This window comes from Leucopleurus acutus (genome assembly GCF_964270905.1).
Source record: "Leucopleurus acutus genome assembly, chromosome: 2".
Taxonomy (NCBI): domain Eukaryota; kingdom Metazoa; phylum Chordata; class Mammalia; order Artiodactyla; family Delphinidae; genus Leucopleurus; species Leucopleurus acutus.
This window is the reverse complement of record NC_139143.1, coordinates 43,413,867-43,430,249: the sequence shown is the minus strand read 5'-3', so window position 1 is coordinate 43,430,249 and position 16,383 is coordinate 43,413,867.

Below are 16,383 nucleotides of genomic sequence, written 5' to 3'. Positions count from 1 at the left end.
GAGCTAGCTAAAATAGTCACTTCAATCTTTATTGTGTTTCTGAATTTAAAAGCAATACTTTTAATTTTTCACCAATGACTTATGATGTTAATGCTGTAGTTTTAAAAAATAGTTTTCCTTGACCAGGTAAAGAAAATTACCTTCTATTTCAAATTTATTAAGAGGTTGGTTTTAATTTTTTTAGCAATGAATGAATGTTGAATATCATCTAACATGCTTTCTAGACCTATTGAGATGATCGTCTCTTTAAATCTCTAATGGGATAAATTATATGAAGATATTTTCCTATATAACTTTGTGGAATAGACTCATATTATTTTTTTAATGTCTGGATTATGTTTGGAGCATTTAACTTGGGTTTTTGGTTTTTTTTTCATCTGTATGAGTGAATGAATCTGATCTGTTATTTTTCTTTTTCAGACTGTCTTTGTGCAGTTTGGGGATCAGGTTCCATTTAGCCTCATAAAGTGAAGTTGGGAGTATTGCCTCTCCTTCTGTAAGAGTCTGAGTAAGTTTGGATTATCTCCCTTTGTCTCTTGGACACATGATAGAACTCACCTTTATAATTGTTTGGGCTCCATGTTTTCTTTATGATTCAATTTTGTTAACAGTTATAAAACCATTCTAGCTTTCTATTTTATGTAAAGGCAATTGTTACCAGTTATATTTTTCTAGGAGTTTGTCCATTTCACCTAAGAATACAAGTTTATTGGCATAATTTACAACACTACCTTTAATCTTGTAGTAACCTCCTTTTTCATTCAAGATACAGTCTGTGAGTGCCTTTGCTTCCCTTATTTGAAAAATCATTCCAGAGTTTTGTTAGTTACTTTGGTTTTGTCACTCTCTATTTTAGGTTTCTATTTCATGTGTTGCTCTTGTCTTGCATTTCACTCCCCACTTTCACTTGGTTTTCTTTGTGGTTCTTTTCCTAACATCTTTAGTTGGATACTTAATCCAGTATAATTACTTAATCTTCAGCCTCTCTCCTCTTCTAAAATAAGCAATTTAAGATTATAAATTTCCCTCACATTTCTACTTTAGTTTTGAAAGTTGGTATTTTTATTGTCTAGATTTAAGTATTTTTCTAATTCATATTGTCATTTCTATTTTAACCCATCAGATATTTAAAGATCTATTTTAAATTTTCCAAACATATGGCTTTTAAAAGATAGGTATGTTTTTGTTATTGAATTTCAGCACAATTGTTTTGTGATCAGAATTAAGATCTATCTGCTGGATACTAACTCTGAAATTTGTTGAAAGTTGATTTATGATTTACAATGGCAGTCAATTCATAAATTTTAAATATATTTTTCAAAGATTGTTTTCTTTAGTTATTAAGTATAGTAGTTAATGTATGTCCATTAGACCAACCTTGTTAATTGTTTTATTCATAATAATATTTTTAGAAATGCTGAAGAAATTTACCTATCAAACCTCCTGTGTTAGTAAATGATTAACAACACACTTCAGCAAATACGGGAGTCAGCTAAGACAGGAAAAACATGGGACCCCAGAAACAGTGGCTCTTGCTTGTGAAAGCTATGACAACCCAGGACAGCTATGCCGCACGTAGGTCTTGTGAGCAAACGATACCCCCTGTGGAGCAGGACATCCAAGGGCTCCAGGAGGAAGGTGTTCAGCAAAAAGCATGATTCAAGAGGAGTAACACCATCCTCGAGACTGGGGAAATTTGACCCAGGACAAACACTTGTCCACTGATATAGCAAAGCCAGAGTCCTTTAGAGTTGTGGACTGGGAATTGATCAGGGTATCCAGAGCACAATGTCAAGTAACAACAGCTTTCAGTTTCTGTTACTAGTTATGGGTTGAATTGTGCCCCCCCCCCCCCGAGCCAATTCATATGTTGGAGTCCTAACCCCCAGTGCCTCAGAATGTAACCTTATTTGGAAATAGGGTCATTGTAGATGAGGTTGAAGCCATGCCTCATAGGGTTAACAGAAACTGGTGACTAATAGAAATCCTTGAGTTTGTCTTGCAGCTTGCTAAAAACCCCTTCTCTTGTAGCTTGCCTCCAATGAGCAAGCTTGCCTTAATTATTTTGTTGCAAATTGCATACCCTCCAAGCTTCAGGTAGCCTAAACAATAAGATGTACCCCACTTGTTTACCAGGAACTTGGAGTCAGCAGTGTCTAGTTCCAGCCTGAGCCTGCTAAGACTGGCTGGGACCACCAACCCTAAAATTGGGCCATGCATAGGTGTCTGATGAATGAAGTTTCGACATCAGAAGGCCAAAAGCTCCACCCTTAGATTGTGCTAAGCACCTCCATTTTTAAACATACATCCCATGAAGAAGCATGTAACTCAGATATGCCTGCACAGAACACTGATTACCTCACCTTTTCCCTACCTCTCCCCACGCCTAAGACCACCCTGCTTCTTTATCCCATAAATATGTCAAGCCCCTCACCTTTGAGAAGGCAGATTTGAGATTTGTTCTCCAGTCTCCTCACTTGGCTGCCTTGCGAATAAACCCTCTCTTTGCTGCAAACCTCGGTGTCTCAGCATTTTGGCTTGTTGTGCATCGGGCAAAATGAACCTGGTTTGGTAACAAGGTCCAGTTAAGAAGAGGTCATACTGGAATAGGGTGGATTCCTAATCTAATATGACTAGTGTCCTTATAAAAACAAAAACAAAACTTTACCTGAAGAGACAGATATGCCAGGGGGTGAACATCATGTCAAGATTGGAGTTATGCTACCACAAACCAAGAAACTACTAGAAGCTAGAGAAAGGCCTGCAACAGATGCTTCCCTGGTCTACAAAACCATAGTAATCAAAACAGCATGGTATGGGCAGAAAAACAGATACATGGATCAACGGAACAGAACTGAGAGCCCAAAAATAAACCCACACATATAGGGACAATTAATTTACAACAAAAGAGCAAAGGACATACAATGGAGAAAGTATAGTCTGTTCATTAAATGGTGTTGGGAAAAATGGACAGCCACGTGCACAAAAATGAAACTAGACCACTATCTCATACTACACACAAAAGTCAACTTCAGGGCTTCCCTGGTGGTGCAGTGGTTGAGAGTCCGCCTGCCGATGCAGGGGACATGGGTTCGTGCCCCGGCCTGGGAAGATCCCACGTGCCGCTCCGCGGCTGGGCCCGTGAGCCATGGCCGCTGAGCCTGAGCTTCCGGAGCCTGTGCTCTGCAGGGGGAGAGGCCACAGCAGTGAGAGGCCCGCATACCGCAAAAAAAAAAAAAAAAAAAAAAATAAGTCAACTTCAAATGGATCAGAGACTTGAATGTAAGCCCCGAAACCATAAAACTCCTAGAAGAAAACGTAGGCAGTACGCTCTTTAACATGAGTCTTGGCAGAATCTTTCTAGATATGTATCCTCAGGCAAGGGAAACAAAAGCAAAACTAAACAAATGGGATTGCATCAAACTAAAAAGCTTCTGTAGCACAAGGGAAACCATCAACAAAACAAAAAGACAACCTACCAAATGCGAGAAGATGTTCATAAATTATATACCCAGTAAGAGGCTAATATACATAATATTAAAGAACTCATACGACTCAACAGCAATAACAAAACAAACACACAAGCAAACAAAATTACAACCAGATTAAAAAATGGGCAGAGGACTTGAATAGGCATTTTTTCAAAGAAGACATACAGCCATACAGGCACTGGAAAAGACTTCACTATCACTCATTATCAGGGAAATGCAAATCAAAACTACAATGAGATATCACCTAACCTGTTAGAATGTCTACTATCAAAAAGGTAAGAAATGACAAGTATTGGCTAGGATGTGAGGAAAAGGGAGCGTTTATACACTGTTGATGGGAATGTAAACTGGTGCAGCTACTATGGAAAACTGTATGGAGATTGCTCAAAAAAATTAAGACTAGAACTAGCCTTCTTGACCATATTTCCACATGCCATTCTCTCCTGAAACGTAATGAAAACGTTCTGTTTTTAAAACAGTTGTGACAGACTATGAAAAGTGGATACTGTACAAAAATGTGGAATGGAAGAGATCGTGGGGCAAGCGAAATGAACCACCGCCAACCACACCAAAGACCAGCCTTCATCCAAAGAAGGTGATGTTGTGCATATGGTGGGATTGGAAGGGAGTCCTCTATTATGAGCTCCTTCCGGAAAACTAAATGATTAATTCCAACAAGTTCTGCTCCCAGTTAGACCAGCGGAAAGCAGCACTCGATGAAAAGCATCCGGAATTAGCCAACAGAAAATGCATAATCTTCCATCAGGATAACGCAAGATCACATGTTTCTTTGATGACCAGGCAAAAACTGTTACAGCTTGGCTGGGAAGTTCTGATTCATTCGCTGTATTCACCAGCCATTGCATGTTTGGATTTCTATTTATTTCGGCCTTTACAAAATTCTTTTCTTGGAAAAAATTTCAATTCCCTGGAAGACTGTAAAAGGCACCTGGAACTGTTCTTTACTCAAAAAGATAAAAAGATTTGGGAAATTGGAATTATGAAGTTGCCTGAAAAATGGCAGAAGGTAGTGAAACAAAAGGGTGAATATGTTGTTCAATAAAGTTCTTGATGAAAATGAAAAAAAAAAAAAAAAGAAGAGAACTAGCATATGATCCCCCTTTCCCATTTCTGGTTATTTATCCAAAGAACACAAAAACACTAATTCAAAAAGATATATGTTCATTGCAGCATTTTTTACAATAGCCAAGATATGGAAACAAACTAAATGCCCATCAGCAGATGAAAGGATAAACAGATGTGGTATATAATACCATGGAATATTACTCAACCATAAAAAGATAAAATTTTGCCATTTGTGCAAACATAGGTGGACCTTGAGGGTATTTTACTAAGTGAAATAAGTCAGATAGAGAAAGACAAATACCATACGATTTTACTCAAATGTGGGATCTAAAAAACAAACAAACAAACAAGCAAAATAAATGAACAAATCTCACCAAACAAAAGCAAACAAGCAGATACAGAGAACAGAGTAGTGGCTACCAGAGGGGAAGGAGGAAGGGTGGTCGAAATGGGCAAAGGGGATCAACTGTATAGTGGCAGATGGAAACTGAATTTTTGGTGGTGAGCATGCTGTAGGGTGTAGAGAAATAGAAATACGAGGTTGTATACATGAAGCATATAATGTTATAAACTGATGTTACCTCAATAAAAAATAAATTAAAAAAATGTATTCTGCAACATTTATTTGCCACCTACAATATGCTGGACTCTGGACTAAGCATCAGGAATTTTGGGGTGAAAAGAACCCAGTCTCCCATTGTCTGATGGGAGAGTCCAGTGTGTAAAATGGTCATCACAGTGTAATATGAAAGGGATTATAAAAAGCGTGTATAACTTGAGTCTTCTTTTAAATTATTTCCATAGGATAAATTCCAACTAGTGAGATTCCTGGGTTACATTGACAAATTGCTTTCTGAGAGGTGTCACGCAGGACAAGAATATCTCAGCGGAGAATGGGGGGGACCAGGTGATATCTGAGCAATGTCACTGTACCCAGACACCATCCTGAGAAGGGGTAGAGGGACCCCTTCAAACTGTTAGGAGTTTGGGCTTTGAATTGACTGCTTTACCTAAAAGAGGTCTGAAAATGAAAGAGGTTAAGTTACCGTTAAATCATCAGGTTTAAGTATCTTGCCAATGCCACTTCATCTTTGCTATCAACAGAAGTTAACATCCAGAATAAAATGCAATTATAAAAAAATTTTTTACTTTTATGTTTCTGAGTAATATATAAATTTCGAAACTACCACCACCAAACACACACACACACCCACACACACACACACACACACACACTCACTTGAGGTCTTTTCTGGGCTTTTTGTTCCTTTATTGATTTAAAACGTATCTTTTTAGGTGGGGGGCCTCACCCTGCCGTATGCAGGATCCTAGTTGCCCAGCCAGGGGTCGAACCTGTACCCCCTGCAGCGGAAGAGTGGAGTCTTAACCACTGGACCACCAGGGAAGCCACCCCTAAAATGTACCTTTAAAGTCAGAACTAAACTTTAAATGTGCTTGGGGCACTTTGAATCTACAGGCAATGTAGAAAGACATAATTCTTTTTTTTTCTCCTCTATTAATAGGCGTGGTTGGCATTTCCTTATACTTTGTGTCAGAGGAACTCAAAACTTTCTTGTATTGTTAACATTGAATGAGATGGGTGATGGCCAGCGTGGAAGGAAGTTCTTGCTGAGAGTAAACGGAGGAGAGTGGGACAATTTGGAAAACGCTGCCAGAATTGTCTCTAGCGAATCCCAGCACGTCCTTTTGTTCCCTCACATTCCCTGTCCCCGTTTGCACCTGCTGGCCCGGCACCATGATTTAAAAAGCCCCCTTTCACTTTAAAAAGTGTCCTAATCTGAGTAACGAAGGACATGGTCACCGTAGCTATGAAGCCCTTTTGCCACAAGGTGGCAGCATCTGCCCATGGTTGAAAAAGCACCGTAGCTTGCGGGTGGTTCCAGCACCTGTGGCAAGAAACTACCCCCTTTCTTAACCCAGGAGAGGGCTGGAAATACAGCACGAGACCAACGAAATGAGGGTAGCTTAGAAAGCAAGGAGGTCATCTTGTCCACCCCCGAGACCTGACAACTATGAGAGAAGCTCATAGGATTCTCTTAGCGTGTGAAGTCAGACCTTGGTTCAAGCATTCCTGTGTGATACCCAGGGAAGGGTCCTCTCCACCAGCAGTTTCTGAGATCCTGACCTACAAAGACACTAGTCCTTGCACTGAAGGTGCACACTACTTAGATATGTTCAACTGGCCCATGAAGAAGGTTTTCCTAATGATCCTTTAATTGTTAACTCTCTTCTTTTTTCTTCCTGTTTTTGGGCTGAATTCTTTCCTCCAAAAGGATAGGCTGAAGTCCTAACCCCTGGGACCTCTTGAAAATAAGGTCGTTGAAGATTTACTTTGTTGAAATGAGGCCGTACAGAGTAGAGTGGACCCATAATCCAATATGACTTGTGTCCGTATAAGAAGAGAGAGAGGTATGGATTGGAGTGATGCTACCACGGGTCAGGGAATGCCTGGGGTGAAAGAGGTAATCATTTCCTAGAGGCTTCAGAGGGATCGTGGCCCTGACAGAAGTCTTTGAAACTGAGCAGACATTTTTTCAGAGGAAATGTAGATGGCCAACAGGCATATGAAAAAATGCTCAACATCACTAATCAACAGGGAAACGCAAGTGAAAACCACAATGAGTTATCACCTCATACCTGTCAGAATGGCTATCATCAAAAAGAACACAAACAACAAATGTTTGGCAAGGATGTGGAAAAAAGGGAACACTTGTACACTTTGGTGGGGTTGTAAATTTGTGCAGCCGCTATGGAAAACAGTACGGAGGTTTCTCAAAAAACTTAAACTAGAAGTACAATGTGACCCAGCAATTCCACCCCTGGGTATATATCTGAAAAAAACAAAAACACTAATTCAAAAAGATACATGCACCCCAATGTTCATAGCAGCACTATTTACTATTGCCAAGATATGGAAACAACCTGTGTCGATCAACAGATGAATGGATAAAGAAGATGTGGTACATATATACACAATGGAATACTACTCATCCATTAAAAAAATGAAATAATGTCATTTGCAGCAACATGGATGGACCTAGAGCTTAGCATACTAAGTGAAGTAAGTCAGAAACAAAAAGACAAATTCCATATATCATTTATATGTGGAATCTGAAAAATACAACAAACTAGTGAATATAACAAAAAAGAAGCAGACTCACAGATATAGAGAACAAACCAGTGGTTACCAGTGCGGGGGGGTGGGGGGGGGTGGAGGAGTGGGAGGTACAAACTATTGGGTATAAGACAGGCTACAAGGCTGTATTGCACAATGCGGGGAATATAACCAATATTTTATAATAACTATAAATGGAAAGTAACCTGTAAAATTGTGTAAATTTTTTTAAAAGAATATAAAGATCAAAAATAAATAAATAGGGACTTCCCTGGTGGCGCAGTGGTTAAGAACCTGCCTGCCAATGCAGGGGACACCAGTTTGAGCCCTGGTCCTGGGAGATCTCACATGCCGCGGAGCAACTAAGCCCGTGCGCCACAACTACTGAGCCTGCGCTCTAGAGCCCGTGAGCCACAACTACTGAAGCCCGTGCACTTAGAGCCCATGCTCTGCAACAAGAGAAGCCACCTCAATGAGAAGCCCGTGCATCGCAATGAAGAGTAGCCCCCGCTCGCCGCAACTAGAGAAAGCCCGCGTGCAGCAACGAAAACCCAACGCAGCCAAAAATAAATAAAATAAATTAAAAAAAAGAAGTCTTTGAAGGTATTGTGCATTAAGTAGAAGTGTGATTAGGTCACTTCTAAGGTCCCTCACATCTTATGATCTATGATAATTTATGGTTCTAAGAGAATCCTTTCCTAACTTCTTAGGCTCATTAAATTCTCTCACTCTTTTGAGGTCTTATTTTTTTGAATATGTAAGTTTGTATTGATATTTGAGTTTTGATGTTTCTTCCACAATTAGGTCGTACATTTTCTGAGGACCATACCTTATATTTATGCTTTACTACCCCCTCCCTAAGGCACCCAGCAACACTGCAGATAGTCACTGGGTTCTCAATAAAAAGTGGTCAGGGAGAGTTGCACAGGGAGTTTGGGGTTAGCAGATGCAAACTATTATATATAGAATGGATAAAAAACAAGGTCCTATTTTATAGCACAGGGAACTATATTCAATATTCAATATCCTGTAATGGGAAAAAAAAAAAAAAAAAAAAGAGTGGTCAGGGAGGAAGGGTGGATCCAGCCCCGTCTTGCTTTTAGAGAGCAAAGCTCCCAGGCCCAAGTAGGTGCAGCTGCAGGATTCCAGCCCCTTCTCTCCTTCAAGATAAACCTCAGCTTCAAAAATTCAACAGTTAGGAAGGAAACAACCCCAGGAACTTTGAGGATCCTAAGCATCGGCTTTTGAAATGCAGAATGAGGCATCATTGTAGAAGCCATAAAAAATTAAAAGATTTTAAAAAGGGGAATGGAAGATTAAGGGTAATGATCTCTGAAGATAATCTGCCTTCTCAAATTAAGATGTTTTGTTACTGTAGAGCTTAAAAGGTGATAATGTGAACAAATAGGCTTTATTTAGAACTTGCGACTCAATGAAATGTCCTATCATTGTGGAGACTGTCCCATTGCAGCAAATCTGGAAACTAAATGCATCCATCTGCTTGTTTCAATATTTGGTGAGGAAATGGCCTTGGGAGCCTCCTGTTATCAGCTTCTGCGGGATTTGGGGCAAGCTGGGCAAGTAACACAACATTCTTTCTGTAAAGGAAAGCGGAACCTGCACTTTCTGTTTCCTACACGTATACAAGCTTAAGTCCAAAGAGCATGGAGACATTTGTGGGGGAGATGGGACCCGGGAGCTTGAGAGGGGACATCTGGTGGATGACCCCTCCAAAATTTTAAGTCTCAGCTTCTTCTAAACTCTCAGAGTCTGCAGAATTGATCCACCTCTCCCTATTAAGAACTAGCACCACTTTCTCTACCTCCCAAACCCCACCACCCCCTCCTTGCTTGAAGACACTACAGAGACCTCTCCCCACCATCTACTTTTCTAGTAAGTAGGCTTCTAATGAGAGGTAAGTCCCAGCATCACCCAGCTGGGATATACTGGGCCTGATAATGGAAGAAAGGGAATAGACCTCAGATGAGCTACAAGTCCCAGCCAGCATGAACGAGCAAAAGTCAGAGGATTTCACATGGGACTGGATTCTGAAGCTGCTGAACCAAGGGCGCTGAAACATAAGAAAAGATATGGAAGAGTTTCTTGTTTGGGGAGCGCTCTCCAAGGATACAAGAGTTAACACCCTGGCAAGGACTTCAGGAAGTCCTCACTGTTCCAACGGCTCCTAGAAGCATGGAAAAATTGATGGCCCAAGCCAGATGCAGCTGAAATGCCAGAGCTGCCCCAGCAGGCGGTGGAAGAAGTGATGAAAGGGTTCAGGAAGGGATCATGCTAGAGAGGATGTTTTATAAGGCTGGAAGACTTACCAGATGATTCTGTTCCATGAGAAGGCCCGGCGAATACACCATTCACCAAAGCTAAAAGAAGTGAGCTAGTGAGAAAGACACCAGCATCACCAAAAAGATCGAGAGGGGCTCTCCTCTGTAAGCCAGGCTGCTGGTAGGAGAGGTAGGTGGAGAAATTGGCTCAGTGATACCAGTGGTGTTGAGAGGCCCAGACCAAAGAGGCCAGGTGGTTGCAGTTATTACGATGAGCAGTAAGTTTAGAGTGGCAGCCAAGGGGCCTGACCCCAGAGAGTTATGGACATGATTAAAAGAATATGGTGTCTTGGGCTTCCCTGGTGGCGCAGTGGTTGAGTGTCCGCCTGCCGATGCAGGGGACACGGGTTCGTGCCCCAGTCCGGGAAGATCCCACATGCTACGGAGTGGCTGGGCCTGTGAGCCATGGCCACTGAGCCTGCGCGTCTGGAGCCTGTGCTCCGCAACAGGAGAGGCCACAACAGTGAGAGACCCGCGTACTGCAAAAATAATAATAATAATAATATGGTGTCTTTAGAGGCAAAATAAACACTCAACCAACAAGGGTGTTTCTTGGCTTATATCATTAGAAGAAGTCAAGGATGGATGACAAGGAGTGTAAGGGCAGCAACCCCAATAAAATGTCAGACTCAGATTCAGCCAGGTCCCGAAGAGAAAAAAAAAGGGAAAAACCTACAACACCAAACATACAGAGTCATGATTCCGTAAGTCGTTCCCAAAGGGACCCACAGTTGTTTGATTGGGTAACTGGGGGAAGGCGACCTCCAAGTGTTCTAAGAACTATTGGACACTGACTCTGAGCTCACATGATACCCAGAGAACCAAAGCATCATCACAGCCCCCTGTTCTAACTAGTGGGGTATATGGGTAATGACTAAAGTCCCTGCCAAGGTCTGGTTTACAGTGTGCCCACTGGGTCTGCAGGTATACCCAGTGGTAATTTCTCCAGTCCCTGAATGTGTAACTGGGGTTGACATGCTTTTTAGCCGAATCATTGGGTCTTAGGCTTGTGGGTAAGAGCTATCCTAGTAGGGAAAGCCACATGGAAGCTTGTGAAACTGGTGCCTCCACAGCCAAGATAATAAATACAAAATATTATTGCATGGTAGGGAGGAACTGTTGACATTTGTACCACCCTTAAGTATCTAAAGGATGCAGAGCGGCAGTTCCCATAATGTCACTATTCAATTCAATAGTTGGCCCCTTCAGAAACCTAGTGGAGCCTGGAGGATGACAATAAACTACTGCAAACTCAACCAAATATTAGCCCCAATTCCAGCCACTGTGTCTGTTTATCTACCACAGCAGATTTGACCTGGCCTCTGGCACATAGTACGAAGCCTTGGTCTGGTGAATGCATTCTTTGCTATTCCCTTCAGAGGAAAGGATTAGAGACCATTTGCACTTATACGGGTGAATAACAACATAGGTTTACAATTTTGTCCCCAAGGCTATGTTAACTCCTCTGCCCTATGTCATAATATAGTCCAGAGGGATCTGGACCATCTGGACATCCTAAAGAATGTCACATCGATCCATTATTTATTGATGGTATTATGCTAATCAGTCCAGGTGAGCAAAAGGCACCTAGAATGTTGGAGGCCCCAGTAAGACACACATGCCTCAGAGGATGGGAGGAAGACCTCATGGAAGTTCCAGGAGACCACCCCATCAGCGATGTTTTTAGGGGTCCAGTGATCGGGGGCCAGCCAGGAACTCCCATCCCAAGTGAAAGACAAGATATTATATCTTGTACCTTCCACCACAATGGAGGAAGCAGCGTATTTGACAAGCTTCTTTGGTTCTGGAGGCAGCATACCCTCCACATAAAAATACTGCTCTAGCCCATACACCAGGCAGCATGAAATGCTTCTACCTTTGACCGGGGCCCAGATCAGGGTCCACATCCAGGACCTCGGCAGCAGGTCCAGGCTGAGATGGAAGCAGTCCTGCCACTTAATATTAGAGGTAGAGGTGTTGGGAAAAGATGCTATGTGGAGCTTATGACAAGCCCCAGTGGGAGAATCACAGCCTGGTCACATAGGCCCCTGTGGTTGTTTGGCAAGGCCGTGCCACCTGCAAGGGAGAATCATGTGTCTTTTGAAAAACAACTGCTATCGTGATACTGGGCCCTGGGAGAGACGTAACACCTGAACACAGGACCCCAGATGAATGTGCATGTGGAACTGCCCATCGTGAACTGAGAGCTATTACACCTACTAAGTCATAAGGTCAAGTATGCCAACAGCAACTCAGAATAAATGGGAAGTGGTACAGCTGGGACCAAGCACAATAAGGGCTTGAGGGCACAAGCAGGCTGCATGATCAAGTAGCCTGTCCCTCATCTCCACGACCACTGCTGCACCAGTGCCCCTCCATAAGGGGCCACATGAGAGCACACATTATAAACCACATGGAAGAGGAACAAAACCCAGGCTTTGTTTATAGATGAGTTGGTTTGATATGTGGGTTCAAGTTGAACGTAACCAGTAGTTGTGTTACAAGGAGTGGCCTTGCAAAGCAGAGAGAGCAAGAGAAAGTCCTTCCAGGAAGTAGAACTTCAGGCAGTGCACCTACTCTGTGTTAAAGGAAAAACGGCCTGATGTTAGAATAGAGATGGAGGCCTGGATAGAGAAAGATTGAAAGATTGGTTAAAGACACACGGTTGGACAAGGGAGCTGTATGAAGTGTGAAGCTCTTTGTGTCATAGGCTAATGCCCACCAGAAAGTATCCACCATGGAAGAGGCACTAAATTACCAAGCAGACAGAATGATTTGGCCATCTGGCATCAGCCAATTCCAGGCACTGGCCACCGTGGTGCTGGTACAATGGACACAAGAGAGAAGTGGGCTCCCAAGAACAGCCTGGGCTCCCACTAACCAAGGCTGAGTTTAGCACTGTTGCTAACGAGCGTCCAACCTGCCAGCAACAGAGCTGAACACCAAGTCCCCCGTGCAGCACGATTCCTCGGGGAGACCAATTGCTCCTCCATGGCAAGTTAATTATTTGGAGCCCCTTCCATCCTGCAAGGGCCAGCGATTCGTCATCACAGGATAATGTCTATTACAAATAGCATCATAAGCAAATAATCCCAACCAGTAAGAAATATATTTGTTTTAATCCGCAGACTCAAGTCACTCCAGAAAGGTTATGCTAAGAGCTGTGGAGCATGTTTTCTCACACTGATCTATACCAACGTCCTGAGATGAGTTTCAGCTAAGATCTTAGCTGTATGTATACTCCTATGATCTATGAAATAATATCCTGGGATTCTTTACTCTGTGCTTTTACCAGCAGGAACTTAACCATCTCAGCGCTCTCCTGGCTGCCTCCAGAACAAATGTCTTCTGTGTTTGGAAGGTGTGAATGTTGCTGGACCGTAATCTTTGCTGTCAGCCAAATGATGGTTGGAACTGTAAAAGCCTGCTAATGGCATCATAAAACAATTATTTGTTCTATACAATTACTTTCTTCTGTTATCATTTGGAGGAGTGACAAGTTGCATAGTTCACCTTCCTCTATGAGTTTCTTTTTTAAAAAAATTATTGATTTTTGGCTACGTTGGTTCTTCGTTGCTGTGCACAGGCTTTCTCCAGTTGTGGCGAGCAGGGGCTACTCTTCGTTGCAGTGCGCAGGCTTCTCATTGAGGTGGCTTCTCTCGTGGAGCGTGGGCTCTAGGAGCGCGGGCTTCAGTAGTTGTGGCACGTGGGCTCAGTAGTTGTAGCTCACAGGCTTAGTTGCTCCACGGCATGTGGGATCTTCCTGGGCCAGGACTAGAACCCGTGTCCTCTTCATTGGCAGGCAGATTCTTAACCACTGCACCACCAGGGAAGTCCCCTCTATGAGTTTCTGAGGAAGTGATGAAGAACTTGCAGTAATCCAAGTGTTTTAAAACAATGTTTTCTTCAGCCTTCAGTATTCTGACCAGAACTTGGCTGAGGGAGGGGGAGGAAGGATGTGTCTCTCCCGTAAATAACAAGGATAGAAAAAAGCTTACGTGTGTGGGTAGAGGAAGCAGAAAAATTTGCAGTGATGTGTAAGGAGGAATGTAAGTCTTGACCACCAGCGACATGGAAGCATAAAACATCTCTATACATTGCTCTTATTCATTAGAAAACATGTTTTGGAGAGGAAAGAGATCAATACAGATTGTTTCAGCACAAATGACTTTTCTTGCATTGGTTAGCATTCTGTTTGCTGATTTTCCCTCTGCTGTGTCTACTGAACAAATAAAATCCTTTGCTACAACTGGGATTAGAGGTTGGAGGTGGGGGGTCAGGGAGTGGACAAAGCTCTTCCCAGATGTGACATTTGGTCTAAGTATTATTTTGCCTTTTTCTGGAGTCTGGGCCCTGTAATCAGAAGGTCACAGTGTCATAAACCTGTGTAAAGAGGCCACCGGTGGCTTTGTGCTGGGCAAGAGAATTCAGTTATGTTCCCAAGAGAAGTAGCCAGTACCGTTTATACCCCCATAAATCTTCAGAGAGGGGACCAGCTTGGCTCTGGACCAGTGCTCTGAAAACTGGCCCATGCTTTCCAAACTAACTGGACTTTATAACTTAACGTCTTTACTAATCAAATAGTCTTTAAGACACTTGCTCCCTGTTGCTGTAAGCTAAGCTATTAATCCTATCAGATAGTATTTATTGAGAATTTACTGCAGGTTATGCACTTTGAGTTACATGGATTATCTCACTTAATTCGCGTACGAACTTTATAAGGTAGGTGCTATTATTCTCCTGTGTTACAGATTAGGAAAATGAGGTTTAAAGAAGATAAGTAATCTGACCCACATCACTTTCCCAGCAAAAAGTACAACTGGGATATTAATTTGGAGGGAGCCTGACTCCAAAGTCTGTGTGATCAGCCATGAGGCTACACTGCTCTCTGGGGAGCTGGGAGGGGAGAATCTAGCCAGCCATCAACCCTCTCTACCACCTGCACAGAGATCATTCAAACCTGGGGATAAGCCTCTGAAGGCAGGACCACCATGTACAGTTCTTCAGGTTGTACACTGCTCCAGCGTGCCACGCCTAAGGGGATGCCATCCACACTGTAGTGTGTTCAAACTTACATGGGAGGCCCTAGGTGTTTGTGAAGATCTGGAGCTTATGACCAAGTCCTGGGACAGCAGTACACACGGCTGTGCACAAGGACACTGGCATGCACAGATGCGCGAGACAGTCTTGTCCCAGCCATATTCCAGGCATCCCATGGTGGTGTTTCTTTTCCTCTCCTATTGCTTTCAGTGGCTCAATTCCTACCCTTACCCTGCCTGCAAACCTGGAAGGGGGAAAGCATAGGTAATACATACTGCCCCAATGGCTATCCAAGTTATGCAACAATACACCAACTAAATTTATTTTTCTGAAGGAAGAAGTGCCACTTCTAATTGGCTCAAGGATGCTACATACTCTATCAGGGGTCCTGGTGAGGGTCTTTAACTGTAGCCTGCAGCACATGTATCCTCTGGAACCCCTTCCTCGTTGAGTGCTTGGGGTATGTCTCCCATTTTTTTGTTTGTTTGTTTTTATATAAATTTATTTATTTTATTCTATTTTTGGCTGTGTTGGGTCTTTGTCGCTGCATGCGGGCTTTCTCTAGTTGCAGCAAGTGGGGGCTACCCTTCATTGCGGCGTGTAGACTTATTGCAGTGGCTTCTCTTGTTGCGGAGCACTGGGCTCTAGGCACATGGGCTTCAGTAGCCGTGGCACACGGGCTCAGTCGTTGTGGCGCATGGGCTCAGTTGCCCCGTTCTCATGTGGGATCTTCCCGGACCAGGGCTCGAACCCATGTCCCCTGCATTGGCAGGCGGACTCTTAACCACTGCACCACCAGGGAAGCCTCTATGCCTTCCGTTTTGATGTCAGTTTAAAACGAACAGAGGCAGGCAAATTATATCTTCTACAAGGAAAAAATCCCATCCATGAAATATCTTCCAAAGGGAAATATTGGGAATTTTTTTTCTTTAAATAATGGATTTTTAATGAATTATTTTTAAATAAAATTCGATCATTTTTTTTCTCGTATAATTGCTTTACAATGGTGTGTTAGTTTCTGCTTTATAACAAAGTGAATCAGTTATACATATACATATGTTCCCATATCTCCTCCCTCTTGCGTCTCCCTCCCTCCCACCCTCCCTATCCCACCCCTCCAGGCGGTCACAAAGCACCGAGCTGATCTCCCTGTGTTATGCGGCTGCTTTATTGGGATATTTTTGAAGTGTGACATCCATCTGGATAAGCCACACTTGTCAGTGTTCTTTCTCCATGGAGACCATCTCATTTACTCTATTGTGCTTTGTCCAGGGCATGAGCTGGTAACTAC